This window comes from Mustela nivalis (assembly GCF_964662115.1).
Source record: "Mustela nivalis genome assembly, chromosome: 12".
Lineage (NCBI taxonomy): Eukaryota > Metazoa > Chordata > Mammalia > Carnivora > Mustelidae > Mustela > Mustela nivalis.
The window spans coordinates 88,835,931-88,852,400 of record NC_139031.1 but is presented as its reverse complement, the minus strand read 5'-3'; the positions used below and the strand labels follow the sequence as shown (position 1 = coordinate 88,852,400).

Sequence of the window (16,470 nt, the reverse complement as noted above, 5' to 3'; positions counted from 1 at the left end):
ATAAATAAAATCCTAAAAAGAGGAATGTTGAAAAAAATACGTAATAGAAATTCCATAAAACATAGGCAGAATCCATAACAAATGAAGAATATTACTTAATGCTCAATTAACTATCACATTGAAAAAGTTATGGAAGTTCAAGGCACCTTCTAACCTGAAAAGAATGAAACCCCAGGACCCTAGATAAAGAAAAATGACAGGAGGTAGGCAGAATGTCTTACCATCCAGATTTTCCCAAGCTCATGACTGGGCTATCAAGTTCTTTGCTATGATGAATCAGAAGTATTCCTAACAGAAACCAAACTTCATAAGATGAAAATAAGATTCTTTAATGTATTGAGTAGGGGCAAAAATTATGGGAATACCAAGTAGTTTGAAAAATAAATCTTGCTTTATATAACATGCTTTTTAAATTAAAAACCAAAATGTATGGTTGAGGAAAAATACAATGTCTTCTATTACAATAATCAAAATACTATTTGTACTATAAGCAAGATGTAAAAAATTAAAACAAGTGCATTATGATCTAATTATCTATTTACAGCATGAATTAAAAAACTGATCATTGTTTGTTTACTCATTTAGTATAAAAATCGGGAGCTCTGGTGCACAGGCAAAAATTCTTTTTTTTTTTTTTTTTTTTTTTTTTAGAGAGAGAGAGGTCACAAGTAGGCAGAGAGGCAGGCAGATAGAGAGGGGGAAGCAGGCTTCCCGCCAAGTGAGAGCTCAATGGGGGGATCGATCCCAGGACCCTGAGACCATGACCTGAGCTGAAGGCAGAGGTTTAAACCACTGAGCCACCCAGGTGCCCCAACAGGCAAAAATTCTAAAGAATTTTTTTTCCTTTCTTCTCAAAGGAGAAATCCTAGTCTTTTCATAGGAAATGGCCATGAAATAATTACTCAAACTCCAAACTACTGGAAAGAAAAAAATAATAAAGCATTTGTATTTCAGTTTGAACTCAAATTGGGAAGAGTACTACTATTTATAATTTGAATCATTAATTAATAATAAATGTATAACCAAAGAATATCCCAGTGTTCAAATGATATGCCCTTGAGAACCATGAAGTTTCATTATATAATTTCACATTATATTTATAAGAAACTCTACCAGAGCTGTTAACATTATATCATTATATGTGACTTAATTCAGCAGGTGAAATGAAAGACAATTGAGGGGTACTACAACAAGTTCAGCAGTCTTAGAAGACAGATTCAGATTTGGAGGGAAATGCGAAGAGTCAAAATGTGGTGTCTTCTCAGTAATGCTTCAACCTCAAATGAAATTCCAATATAAAATTAGCTTTTAGTGAACATTTCCTGAAGCAAAACAAAATTCGGACCATTACATTAATTGATTAGGTTACTCTATGAACATTTCTGAAAATAATCAAAAAATTTTTTTAAACAGAAGTTTTGGATATATGGCCATTTTGCTTCTAAATTTCAGGCATTGTAAATTATTTGGAGGTGCAGCATTCAACATTGTCCTACTCAAAATCCCGCAGTGGTTTAGATATGAGAACAAGATGTCCTATAAAATCAGAAATCAAGGAGAAGAATCCTAGTATACAGAAAAGGGCTTGGAACCCATATTTGTAACTAAAAGGGTAAATTGATAGATTTCCATTCAAAGAAGTGACTGTGTATTGTTTAAAATATTCTGTGTTTAATCTTGGCTCTTTCACTTAATGTCTGTGACTTTGTCATGTTTCATAACCTCTAGAACCTCTTTTCCTGTGGAAACTAAGAAAATAATCACCTCACAACCCTCTGCAGATGAAAACCTACAATAAACATTAATTCTGTAGCGACTTTCCTCCCCTTTACTATGTGCTGGTTGTTTCCAAACCACACAATGTTTGTGTTTCTCTAGTTATGTTCTAATTGTTATTCCATTTTCTTCAACAGATAAAAGTCCTGATGAAGATATTTCTCCCAAGCCCACAGTTTTTCTTCCTTCAGTTGCTGAAGTAAAAGTCCATAAGGCTGGAACATATCTTTGTCTTCTTGAGGATTTTTTTCCTGATGTTATCAAGGTAGATTGGCAAGAAAAGGATGACAAAACAATCCTGAAATCTCAGCAGGGAGACACCATGAAGACTAAGGACACATACATGAAATTCAGCTGGCTGACCGTGACTGGAGTGTCAATGGATAAAGAACACAAATGTATCGTCAACCATGAAAATAACAGAAGAAAAGTTGATCAAGAGATTCTTTTTCCTTCAATAAACAAAGGTATGTGGACATAACAATGAACACAACTACACAGAACACTTTGTTTCAAAGGGAAAACCCTACCTTTTCTATCAAGTATTTTTTTTTAAGATTTTATTTATTTATTTGACAGGCAGAGATCACAAGTAGGCAGAGAGGCAGGCAGAGAGAGAGGAAGAGAAGCAGGCTCCCTGCTGAGCAGAGAGTCCTATGCAGGGCTCAATCCCAGGACCCTGAGATCACGACCTGCGCCTAAGGCAGAGACTTTAACCCACAGAGCCACCTAGGTGCCTCTTTTCTGTCAAGTATTAATGAAAACAAATATATATAATATTTTCTCTAATGTTGTTTTCTTTAATGATGGCATAAATGTCCTGCTATTTCCCAATGGAATTCAAATAGTATGGGCTTTGAAGGCACCTGGATACCAGTCAGTTGAGCACCTGACTCCTCATTTATTCAGGTCAGGTTATGATCTCATGCTCTTGAGATCAAGACTGCCGTTGGGGTCCATGCTCAGCCCAGAGGCTGCTTGAGTTTCTTTCTGTCTGCCTCTTATCCCCATATTATCTCTTTCTCAAAATAAATAATGAATCTTAAAAAAAAAATAGTATGGCCTATGGAACATACAAAGAAAAAAAGAAAAAGAAACTCACTTATCCTTTCTCACATCAGTTTCATCATCCAAAATATTATTGTCACAGTGATATAGTTTCTACTTATTGTATAGATTAAATGAAACAATACATGTGAAAGCACCTAGCAACATTGCACATAAGAAATGTTCAGAGAGGGGTGCCTGGGTGACTCTGTTGGTTAAATGACTGCCTTTGGCTCAGGTAATGATCCTGAAGTCCCAGGATCAAGTCCCACATGAGGCTCCCTATTCAGCAGAGAGTCAGCTTCTCCCTCTGACCCTTATCCCTTTCATGCTTTCTCTCACTGTCTCTCTCTCGCTCTCTCTTAAATATAATTTAAAAAAAAAACAAAAAAAAAAACACCTTTAAAACTTTTTTCAGAGCAATATCCTCACTTTATTTTTTAATGTAATTTTATTTTATTTTTTCAGTGTTCCAAGATTCATTGTTTATGCACCACACTCACTGCTCCATTTAATACATGCCCTCCTTAATACCCATCACCAGCTGACCCATCACCCACTCCCCTCCAAAACCCTCAGTTTCTTTCTAAGTGTCCACAGTCTCTCATGATTCATCTCCCCCTCCAATTTACCCCAATTGTCATTTCCTTTCCTTCTCCTAATATTCTCCCTGTTATTCCTTATTCTCCACAAGTAAATGAAACCATATGATAATTGACTTTCTCTGCTTGGTATATTTCACTCAGCATTATCTCCTCAAGTCCTGTCCATGTTGATACAAAAGTTGGGTATTCATCCTTTTGGATGACAGGGTAATATTACAGTTCAATATATGGACCATATCTTCTTTATCCATTCATCTGTTGAAGGGCCTATTTGCTCTTTCCACAGTTTGGTGATTGTGGCCATTGCTGCATGGGCTACATATGGCCTTCCTTTTCATTACAGATTCTTCTGTATCTTTAGGGTAAATACCCAGTATTTACCCAATAGTGCAATTGCAATTGCAGGATCATATGGTAGCTCTATTTTTAATTTCTTGAGGAATCTCAACACTGTTTTCCAAAGTGGCTGCATTAACTTGCATTCCCAAAAACACTGTTTGAGTGTTCTTTTCTCTACATCCTCTCCAACTCTTGTTGTTTCCTGTCCTGATAACGTTGACCATCCTAACGTATAAGATAGTATCTCAGTGTGGTTTTGATTTGAGTTTCCCTGATGGCTAATGATGATGAGCATTTTTCCATGTGTCTGTTAGCCATTTGTATGTCCTTTTTGGAGAACTGTCTGTTCATGTCTTCTGGACATTTTTTGACCTGATTATCTGTTTTTTTTTGGGTGCTGAGTTTGAGGAGTTCTTTATAGATTTTGGATATCAGCCCTTTGTCTATAGCATCATGTGCAATATCTTTTCCCATTCCGTGGGTTTCCTCATAGTTTTGTTGACTGTGTCCTTTGCTGTGCAGTAGGTTTTTGCAATGATGTAGTTCAAAAGTTCATTTTTGCTTTTGTTTCCTTTGCCTTTGGAGACATGTCTTGAAAGAAGTAAAGAAGTTGCTGAGGTGGATGTTGAAGAGGTTATTGCCTATGCCCTCCAGGACTTTGATGGATTCCTGGCTCACATTGAGGTCTTTCATCCATTTTGAGTTTATCTTTTTGTATGGTATAAGAGAATGGTCGAGTTTCATTCTTCTATACACAGCTGCCCTATTTCCCCACCACCATTTATTGAAGAGACTGTCTTTTTTCCCCTGGATTTTTTTTTTTTTTCCCTGCTTTATCAAAGATTAGTTGACCATGAGTTGAGGATCCATATCAGGACACTCTATTCTGTTCCATTGATCTATGTGTCTGTTTTTGTGCCAGTACCATGGTATCTTAGTGATCACAGCTTTGTAATATAGCTTGGAATCAGGCAACATGATGCCCCAAGATTAGTTTTTCTTTTTCAACATTTCCTTGGCAATACGGGGTCTTTTCTCATTCCAAACAAATTTTAAGACTCTTTGTGGCAGCACTTTGAAAAATGCCTGTGGCATTTTGTTCCGGATAGCATTGAAAGTACAGATTGCTCTGGGCAGAGACATTTTAACAATGTTTATTCTTGCAATACAGGAGCATGGAATGTTTTCCCATCTTTTTGTGTCTTCTTCAATTTCTTTCATGAGTGTTCTCTTGTTCCTCTGGTATAGATCCTTCACCTTTTTGGTTAGGTTTGTTTCCAGGTATCTTGTGTTTCTTGGTGCTCTAGTAAATGGAATCAACTCCCTAATTTCCCTTTCTATATTTTCATTGTTAGTATATAAGAAAGCAACTGATTTCTGTACATTGATTTTGTATCCTGACACATTACTGAATTGCTGTATGAGTTCTAGTATTTTGGGTGTGGAGTCTTTCAGGTTTCCCGTATAATGTATTATGTCATCTGTGAAGAGAGAGTGTTTGACTTCTTCGTCAATTTGAATACATTTTATTTCTTTTTGTTGTTTGATTGCTGTTCCTAGGATTACTACTATGATTTTGAACAATAGTGGCAAGAGTGGCCATCCTTGTCATCTTTCTGATCTCAGTGAGAAGGCTGTCAGGTTTTCCATAGGAGAATGATATTCACTGTGGGTTTTTCATAGACAGATTTTATGAAGTTGAGGAATGTTCCCTCTATCCATATACTCTGAATAGTTTTAATCACAGAAGGATGCTATATTTTTTCAAATGCTTTTTCTGCATCATTTGAGAGGACCGTGTGTTTCTTCTCTCTTCTCTTATTGATTTGTTTTATCACATTGATTGATATGCAAATGTTGAACCAAGCTTGCATCCCAGGGGTAAATCCCACTTAACAATTATTAGAACTTCTTGATGGACAGACCATTAAAGAACAATGTAATGTCCTTTTGTATCTCTGAATACAGTCTTTAGCTTAAAATATAATTCATTTTAAATAAGAATCACTACCCTAGCTTTCTTTTGAGGCCCGTCACTATCAATCTGGGTTTATCTTTAGGTTCTAAATATGTCTCTTATAGACAGCATATGGGTGGGTCCTGTCGTTTTATCCAGTCTGCAACCCTGTGCCATTTTATGGGTGCATTTAGGCTGTTCACATTGAGAGTGAATATCAAGAGATAAGTTTTTATTGTCATGATGTTGCTTATGAAGTCCTTGTTTCTATAGATTGTCTCTGTAAATTTCTGTTCTGTTACTCTTGGGTTCTTTCTTCTTTTATAGAACCCTCCTTAATATTTCTTGTAGTTCTAGCTTTATGGTCACATATTCTTTTAAATTTTGCCGGTCGTGGAAACTCTTTATCTCTCCTTCTATTCTCAATGTCAGCCTTGCTGGCTAAAGTATTCTTGGCTGCATGTTCTTCTCTTTAGTGCCCTGAATATGTCTTGCCAGACCTTCTTAGCTTCCCAGGTTTCTGTGGAAAGGTCTGATGTTATTTTGATAGTCCTTCCTCTGTACATAAGGAATCTCTTCCCCTAACTGTCGTTAACACATTCTCTCTGATTTTATGAGTCATGATTTTCACAATTAATTTTCCGGAGATCTAGAAGATGCATTGATTTTGGGGGGTGTCCTCTCTGCCTCTAGAGAATGAACACTTGTTCCATTCCCCAGATTAGGGAAATTTTCATTTAGTATTGCTTCAACTTTATCTTCTAATCCTTTCTCTCTCTCCATCCCCTCAGGGATCCCAGTAATGTTGACATTGGAATGTTTCAGGCATCATTTATTTTCCTAATTCTCTTTTCATGGCTTTTAAGGTGTTTGTTCTAGGTCTCCTCCTGATACTTCTTTTCTATCAGCTTGTCTTCTAGATCATTAATTCGATCTTCTGCCTCATTTACCCTAGCTGTTAGAGTATTGAGATTAGATTGGATCTCATTGATAGCATTTTTAAGTTCTGCTGGATCAACTCTTACTTCTAGAGTTTCTATTTTGCCACTAATGGTCTTCCCCAACCACGCCATTGTCTGGATAATTGTTATCCTGAATTCTATTTCCAACATATTGTTTATGTCCATATCCAATAGTTTTGTGGCAGAGGTCACAGTCTCTGAATTTCTCCTCTCTTGGGTGTTCCTCCTCCTAGTCATTTTTGTGACAGATGGTTGAGGGGATATATACTAGATATATCAAGCACAAACCAGTCAAGGTACACCTTGGACAGTTTTGGAGCAATTGGAATTCCCCACCAAAAAGAAAGAAGAAATAAAAAAAGAGAGAGAAAATGAGAAAAAAGGTGGAAAAAAAAACCCCAGCCAAAATGAGCTCCCAAAGTGAGATTTATAAGGTACATAAACCAAAAAAACCAACAAGAAGACCAGGAAAGTAGAAGAAAACAAAACAAAAAAGCAGCCAAAATGAGCTCCACGAATAAGATTTATATAGTACATACACAGAAACAAATACACATTAAACTAACAGATAAGATGGGAAGGTTTTTATAAATTCTTGAGGTGGGCAAGGAAGGTTATTTCAGTTCATCCAGAGTGTATCTTGTTATGTTTGTTAAAGGACTCAACGTTCCAGAGATGCAGGGAAATTAAAACTGGTTTATATATAGGCGGTACTATTAAATAGGGAAAAAAAAAAGACTACCTTGAAGCTTATATCTAATCTATATCTATATGTATATATTAAAAAAAGAAACAAAGGTATATGTATGAAAAAAGTTCAAGTTAAAAAGATATTATGTAATGTGTTGTAATAAACATCTAGTTGTAGTGCTAAGTAAGTTAAAAAAAGAATAAGAATGAGAACAAATTTTTTAAATTTGTGTTTATGAAATATACAGTTTTGGGGGCAATAATGGGTGCTTAAAATATTGTTTCCCCCTATTGTTTTGGTTTCCCAGTTTTATGGAGATCCTGTGGTTATTGTCCTCTTGTTCTTTTCGGTTTGTCTTCTGGGGGAAGGGCCTGTGAATTGTTTTTCAGTCAGTCTTGCCTGGGCTGAGTTGCACTGCCACCTATGAAGTGGCTGGGCTCTGTGGAAACAGGCTTTTCAGGCTTTTTCTTCTCTGGAGGCTTTTGTTCTTTCAGTGCTTTTTGTGACTTTTTGGAGGGTTAGTGCAAGGTAAACTGTCCACACCCACACCTCCGCCTCAGAGAGAAGCCTCAGTCTACTCCCCTCCCCTCTGCAAACTCCATTGAACACTGCAAACTGCCACAGCATTGCCTGCTCCCACCTACCACCTCGGTGTTCGTCCTGAGGCCCACACTTGTCTCTGCACCCCCGTGCCCTAAAATGGTGAGCAATATTGGTCCAGCTGATCCTGATTCTGGTGACTGCTGTTGCCGACTGTCTGGAGTCCACGCCCATCCTGGGTGCACTCAGACTCAGTGGCAGTGCAGGTCATGGGAGGCTGTATGCCCAGGGACATCAGGCAGAAGTTTGTATGAGGCTCTCTCAGTGTGGGCTGGTGCATATCCAGGCCCAGTGCTGGTACAAGCATTGGAAAGCTGTGGTCTCAAGGACCCTGGGCAGGATCCCCTGTTGTGGTCTCTCAGACTTGGGCGGGTGCAAGCTTTGACCACCCTCGAACCATGGGCTTAGGTCCATGCCTGTGTCCACCCAATTCTACCAATTGCTCCTCAAGACCCTTTGTTCTTTTGGTGTGGTTTTTACCAGACTCCAAGTTAATGCTGGTTTGTGAGCACAGGACACTGTCATATTGTTTTATTACTTCCCAATGTGTTGCTTCTGGTGGCTCTCTCTTCTTTTGTTTATCTTCTGATATAAATCCGATACTCCCACTCTGCTTTATCCCTCCACTGATGATCTTCTGCACCTGTAGAAATCCAGATGTGTCATCTTATATCCCAGGCCAATTTCATGGTGTTCAGAGTATTCTAGAAGATATTTAGTTCACTTTAGGGGACTGGTAGAAACAGGGTCTCTTACTTCTCTGCCATCTTCCCAAAGTGCGCCCCCCCTTTTTAAAATGAAATAACCAGGAGGTCCTCTCTTCATGACTTTACTTGATGGGGAAATAAGAACAATTATATATTGTTCAAGAATATTCTTCTCAGCATCACAGTCCTTCTCACTTTAAATTTGCTCTACTCAAAGTATGACCCATTAACAATGAGTTAGCGGGCACAAAATGCTGTTCAATTGATGGAGCCGAATCACAGCTCAACTTGAAATAGTAATGTGGCTACTGAGGTTTTAGTATGATCTGGTGTTTTTCAGATTTGAATTTTATATACCAGAGAAGGGTGAAGTACCATTAGTAAAGATTGAGTGAGGCTCACATTTATAACATTTCTTTCATTCTACGCAATGAATATATTTCGTTCCATTAGTAAAGCTGTTCAGCAAACATTGCAGTCCTAGTGAATGCCAGGCTGGAAGGTGTGCAAGATGAACTACTATCCCAATGAGGATCATTACTGTAATGCAAATAGATTTTTTGTAATCACTCAGCGCTCCTTATGATTCAGGTATGATTCAGGCATGGTGTCCCAATGTTGACCCATTGGTGTAGACACCAATTTAGACATTGTGGGCAGCCAACTGAAAGTGTCCTAGCCCACGGTGATCCAGTAACTCAGTAGATTCAGTTCCATCTTGGAATAAACATCACAGACCAAGGCTACAGAAGTCTCTTAAGAAGTAGCCAGTTTATACTTTTCTCTGTGATTCACAAGCAATTTTTAAGCAGTAGAAAATAAACACTTAAGAAGAACTGTGAAGAGCTTTCTATATACAAATTTTGATTTCTGAAGTAAATCTTTGTCTTCTTGGAACATTGGGGGAACAAAAAAGAACCCACATGCCTAAAATGGTAACACTCAGTTTAAGGCTCCAAGACACTAAACCAAGACCTAATACCTAACCCAAGTACAATGTCAACCCTCCAGATGAGTAACATTTACCCAGTCAACATGGGCATTTCCTGATCATCCCCAGAAAGATTTCTGATGGATCCCCTCTTTTGGGAAGGTGACCTTGCCTCAAACAATGGATTCTTTGCTAAGAATTTTCTTTTTCTGCTCCATCTCTATTGTCAAAAGGTTTTCTTTGCTCTAACCCTTTTGAGTTCCCCTCTACTTCCTAGATGGGATGCTGAATGATTCATTAATACATTGATTAATAACACTATTAGATCTTTAACATTTACTTAGTTCCAACTTTTGTTCTTTAACAGGTTTGATGGCTGTGACAGAATCTGAAATGGACCCCCAGGGACATTCAGAAAAAAAGCGAAACACAGAGGTGGTGACTGTTAGTCCTTTGAATTCACGATCTTTCTCACCTGATCCAATATCTGTGGGTGAGTTCTTGGCTCTAACACCACTCTCTTTTTGTTCACACTCTTATTGTAATTGATTTTGCTTTACAGGACAGGCCAGCATAGGCTGGCAGAGTGTTATGCTAGTGTTAAGTTGAGGTAGCATGTTTTTTTTTTGTTTTTCAGATCTGTTGGTCTAGTATATTTGCCCAGAAGCCAACTGACCTGGCACACAACCAAGCCCCTAAACTTTCCGACAGAGTTACTGTAATGAGGTGGAACCCTCAGGAAGTGTCCAGGAGAATTGGTGTTGCATGAGAGTCTTCTTTGGCCATAGTTCAGTAACATCTCTAACTGGCCATACACTAATGTGTGCATAATTTTTTTTTAAAGATTTTATTTATTTATTTGACAGAGAGAGATCATAAGTAGGCAGAGAGGCAGGCAGAGAGAGAGAGGAGGAAGCAGGCTCCCTGCTGAGCAGAGATCCTGATGCAGGACTCGATCCCAGGACCCTGAGATCATGACCTAAGCCGAAGGCAGCGGCCCAACCCACTGAGCCACCCAGGCACCCTGTGTGCATAATTTTTAATCTTTGGTGTAGACCATGAGTTGTGGGGCAGAGGGAGAGGGAAAAGTCTTCAGTGTCTCATGCTCAAGCCTGTCATCATCAGGTTACAGAAACCTTCTCAAAGCACAATTAAAGGGACCTCTGAGTCACAGGATGCAGCCTGTGATTAGGTATGTAAGACCCAACATTGGAGGAAGATCGACCTGTTCATTTCCAGTAGAAGAGGGACATTACCAAGTGTTCCTGCTATAAAACTAATAGTTGAACCTTGTACACATTCCACAGCTACGTAAGTCTCCACCTGAAACCTAGTCCTGCCCAGACAGTGGTGTTTCTGAATCAAATTGAGGGAAAAAGAAGTAGCTGACATCCAAATAGACTGCTTTCATCTAGACAGGGGTCCAGAGCTTCATACTTTAACTATATATGAAATCTTTTCTCCCTGTTTTCTTTCTTTTCCTTTTCTCTGTCAATGGCCTGTATCTCCCAGGTCAATGAGAAGGGGCCTAATGTCTGGATTAGAGCTACCTTTCAGAAAATATAACACTGGTCCTAATTTCTCTCAAGGTCTACATCTCATTGGTTTATTACCATAAAATTCTATTGGGAGTTAGTTAGGAATTACAAAGAAGCCACCGGGATTCACTCTTTTTGCCCTACTTCCTCGGTGAGGGATAATTATAAAGAAGTATGATCAAGACCTTTCCCTTCATTCTTCAAGTTGTTGCTGAAGCCCTCCTAAAGCAAAAGTTAACTTCCCCCAAAAAACATGAAAGAAACAAAACCCTTTGACTCTGACCAAAGCAGTTCTTGAAAATAAAATAACCCTTGATTACGATTTGGCTGAACAAGACTGGACCTTTGCTGTAGGCAACACCATGGTCTATACCAAGTTGAACACTATTGGGAAAATTAAAACCCAATAACATCAGATCATGGTATAAGCCATGTGGCTTAACCGAGTTACTCCTTTAATAGGGTCTTTCTTACATATTTGATTTTAATTGCTTCGAGTCTTGGGGACTATGGCAAACATGAGGAATTATCCTGTTTAGAGGCATCATAATAATCTGTCTGGTGTGTTATGCCCTCTCAAAAGCTTTCATGTAAACTCAAAGCCAGTAATCTCCAAGCAAATAATCTAAGACTGGAACATTACAACGAATGAAGAGAATGACCAACTCAAAAATTGTAAAGCTGAAGTGATAACCTGTGAATATCACAAGGGTTAAGTAAAAAGGTTAAGACCTGTTAATATCACCCAGAGAACAATTACTGTGAGAGTATCAGAGCAGGTGCTGAGAGTGGTGTTAATGTCTGCAATTTAGAACCCATCTCTCAGTTCAGCTGAGAGTCTGATCAAAAGGCAGAGTTGTTGAAAAGGAAAACCACAGGCTCAAAATGTACTCAGTTAGCTTAAGGCCACAAGTCATTAAAGTCTTCAGACCTACCCAGCTGCACAATCAACACCCAGAAGTGCAGCGTATAGTGAGTGGACATGGGAACTTCCTGGTCAGCACTAGGAATTAGATTGTCCACCTCCATTCCCCATAGGAAGATTGCCTTGCTTCAGCCAATAGTTTCCTTGCTGATAATTTCTTTTTCACTCCCTATCTTGAAAAACTTCTTTCCTATTGGCCTTTGAAGCTCCTCTCTACTTCCTAGATAGGATGATGCCTGACTCATGAATAGTTTTAAAATACAGCTAGTTAAATCTTTAAGATTACTCAGTTTTTAATTTTTGCTATTTCCCAGATTCCTAGCTTGTCCAATGACCAAATTCGTGTTAAGCATTTACTTTTACCTGACCAATGATGAAGATCTAATGAAATTATGCCAGTGAAAATGATTGTTGAAAACACAACATGGATGAGTTTATTCCTATATTCATTGTATTCATTTATATATTTTCCTAAAACTAACTTAAGTGAGATTATAAATCAGCCCTAATTTTTTTATTTCTAAGGCTAACAGAAAGGAAGTAAATGAGCAAGGCATAAATTTAATGTAACCCCTTGGCTGAAGTAACCTATTAGGTTTTCTTTGTTTTTTTTTTTTTTTTAAAGATTTTATTTATTTATTTGACAGAGAGAGATCACAAGTAGGCAGAGAGGCAGGCAGAGAGAGAGAGGAGGAAGCAGGCTCCCTGCTGAGCAGAGAGCCCGACGCGGGACTCGATCCTAGGACCCCGAGATCATGACCTGAGCCGAAGGCAGCGGCTTAACCCACTGAGCCACCCAGGCGCCCGAGTTAGGTTTTGATTTCTCTAGTTTGCAGAGAAAGTAAAAAGTATAGTAAGTTTCATGGTGAGAATTATGTTAAGGGAGAACTTCCTGTGTATAAGTGTTTTACTTAGCATTTGTGAAAGGAATGTCTCCAAGTTCTTCTCATAACAACAAAGGTAACAAAAGCATTTCTGTTAATGCAATTCTATAGCAGATTTCTAATATTGGTTCATGGAATTTTCTTTTTTTTTTTTTTTTTTTAAGATTTTATCTATGTATTTGAGAGAGAGAGAGAGAAGCAGATTCCCTGCTGAGCAGGGAGCCTGATGTGGTGCTAGATCCCAGGACCCAGATATCATGAACTGAGCCAAAGGCAGATGCCCAACTGACTGAAGCCCCTAGGCATCCCTGTTTTTGTTTTTGATAAAAATTTGTATATATGTATATAGATACATGAAAGCTCACAATGATTAAGCAACTCTCAAGAGAGATAAAACTCATCTTGTCCTCATTTTTTTAAAAAGATTTTATTTATTTATTTGACAAAGATCACAAATAGGCAGAGAGATAGGCAGAGGAAGCAGGGTCCCTGTTGAGCAGAGAGCCCCATGTGGGGTTTGATCCAGGACCATGGGATCATGAACTGAGGCTTTAACCCACTGAGACAGCCAGGTGCCCCTTGTCCTTGTTTTTGACCAGCCTTGAGAAAGAGCACCTAGAACACACATACAGTTATTTTTTTTTAATTTATTCTTTATTTATTTTCAGCATAGCAGTATTCATTGTTTTTGTACCACACCCAGTGGACCATGTAATCCGTGCCCTCTCTAATACCCACCAACTGGTACCCCCAACCTCCCCCTCCACCACTTAAAACCCCTTAGATTGTTTTTCAGAGTCCATAGTCTCTCATGATTCACATCCCCTTCCAATTTCCCCCAACTCCCTTCTCCTAACTCCCCATGTCCACCATGCTATTTGTTATGCTCCACAAATAAGTGAAACCAAATGATAATTGACTCTCTCTGCTTGACTTATTTCACTCACCTTTATCTCCTCCAGTCCCGTCCATGTTGCTACAAAAGTTGGGTGTTCATCCTTTCTGATTGAGGCATAATACTCCGTAGTGTATATGGAACACATCTTCCTTATCTATTAGTCTGTTGAAGGGCATCTTGGTTCTTTTCACAGTTTGGCAACTATGGCCATTACCACTGTAAACATTGGGGTACAGATGGCCCTTCTTTTCACAACATCTGTATCTTTGGGGTAAATACCCAGTAGTGCAATTGCAGGGTCATAGGGAAGTTCTATTTTTAATTTCTTGAGGAATCTCCACACTGTGAACCTTTAACACAGTGTCTGGCACAGTAATAATCATTTAATAAGTATTAGCTTTCATTCATAGTGTTGTCATGTCTGCAAATACCACCACTCCATAAAATCATGTGTGGTATCTGGGGATACTGAAGCTTGTGTGATTTGAAAGGTAGGACTGCTTCCTTTTGCTTAGATGGGAAATTGACCTAAATCAAACTCCTTTCAACATGTAAGATTCTGCTGTGATTCTAGGGTTGGATGGACTCATCTTGGTAACAGCACTTCATGTCAGCAGTGGGTGCTGAGGACTTTACAGCGGCCAGTTTCTGGTTATTTTTCCATTCGACACATTTTTATATGACACATACATTGCAGTAGGCTCTGTGCTAGGAGCTATGAGCAGAGAAGGAAAACAAGATAGTCTTAGGCATTTACCCTCCAGCTGTAGGGGAAAAAAAGAAAGAAATGCATAATTTATGAAGTTTAACATCTTCATGTTCAGAAATACAATTTTGAATTGATTACTGAATAACACAGACTCAGAACAATCAATTCTGGAATTGTGGGGCTCATATTAGTAAAGGCTCTTCTCTCTGCTTACTAATTGTTATCTATCATCTACCTATCTATCATCTAAATATCTATCATCTTTCTATCCACAACACAGACACACATCAAATAATGGATTTGAACAATTGAATAATACTTGCACTCATTTCTTTCAGAGCTTGCTGCTATTAACTCCACAAAATTTTCTCTGAATGATGAAAATGGCAGGATTTTGTCTATGTTTGCCTTTATGTTCTGCTGTAGCATTTTCTTCTCCTCATCAACATCACCCTTGAACTGCCCTGGCATCAGGGAAAAACCTCAGAATGGCTGGATCTTGAACAATAGACGGAGTGATATTTTAAGACAATCCATCATCTCTCAGGAATCATCATCACACAGTAAATGCTATAAGTTAGGGGTGCAGTGATGTGCTCTGAATTCTTTCAACAATGGAATTCATTCACTTCTGTGACCTTTGTTACTACTGACTGAGGAAAACAGGATATCAATTGCTTCCAGATTTTTTTTTTCCAGATTGCTTGTAGATTAAAAAAAATAAATAAAAATAAATAAATAAAAGAATTGTTCTTGCTGGAAGTTAATAACATGAACTGACACCAAGAGCTTCTCGTACAGAAGATGTGCTGCACTGTGAGTGCATTTTGTTTAATTCTCCTAATACTCACTGTGAAGGATTTTATTCCCATTTTACACAGGAGGACAATGAGCTAAATTTATTTGTCTCCATACCACAGAGCAAGATCTAGGACTTCATCCCAGACCATCTGAATCAAGAATTCATATACTATCTTAGTTTTTATTCTTCCTCTAATCCCCTAAGCCGAGATCCTGAGACAGGTGTACACATGGGGAGGGGGTGTGAATGCAGGCCTTCTGGTGCCACAGAGTGGACTTAAACTCCACTCTTTTAATTATCAGTTGCATGATTATGGCTAAACTATTTACATTTTCTGAACACACCAAAAATGACATAAATAACACCTAACTCAGTCATAGAAGATACGAAGTGACATATGTGAAATGTCCAGCATAGGTATCTCACTTAGCTGCTACATCGTCAGTACTAGCTCCTGGCGTTTTCTCCCCACATATGAACAAAGGTAATGATGAAGAGCATTGGTTCTAGCCCTGCTGATCCAAACTCCGTGTCCAATATCAAGGGTCTTGTGGGCTCTAATCATCATCATCAACTTCTTTACTATCATCATCCTAATTTATAGTTTTCCTTAATCATTTTGATGTCTTTGTTATTTTTTGTGTGTGAATATGCAGAATTATAGAGCAGCTGAGAAAGTGTTCCTAAATGCCGTGTTGCTGGGATTGAAATCTGGCTTCTGGTACTTACTAGTTGCATGAAATCAGCCCCTTTTTTTTTTTTTTTAATATTTTATCTATTTATTTGAGAGACACAATGAGAGAGGGAACACAGCAGAGGGAGTGGGAGAGGGAGAAGCAGGCTCCCCGCAGAGCAGGGATCCCAATGCAGGGCTCGATCCCAGGACTTTGGGATCATGACCTGGGCTGAAGGCAGACACCTAATGACGAGCCACCCATGTGCCCTGAAATCAGCCCTTCTCTCTCTGTCTTCAGTTTATTTGTAAAATGGGAGTGAAAATAATAATAATAATAATAATAATCTCATAGGTTATTGAAAAATTACATAAGTTTTAAGCTTTGCATACAAAGTTGCCAAAATAAGTAACAGCTAGTTTGTA

At 38.5% G+C, this 16,470-nt stretch overlaps 1 gene segment (V, D, J or C); it reads left to right on the top strand.

Moving 5' to 3' along the window:
• LOC309844790 (T-cell receptor gamma chain C region 5/10-13-like) overlaps positions 1-16,470 on the top strand; it is a 102,211-nt gene that overhangs the window by 25,166 nt on the left and 60,575 nt on the right. The window contains exons 4-5 of the C gene segment in view: positions 1,914-2,243; positions 9,983-10,108.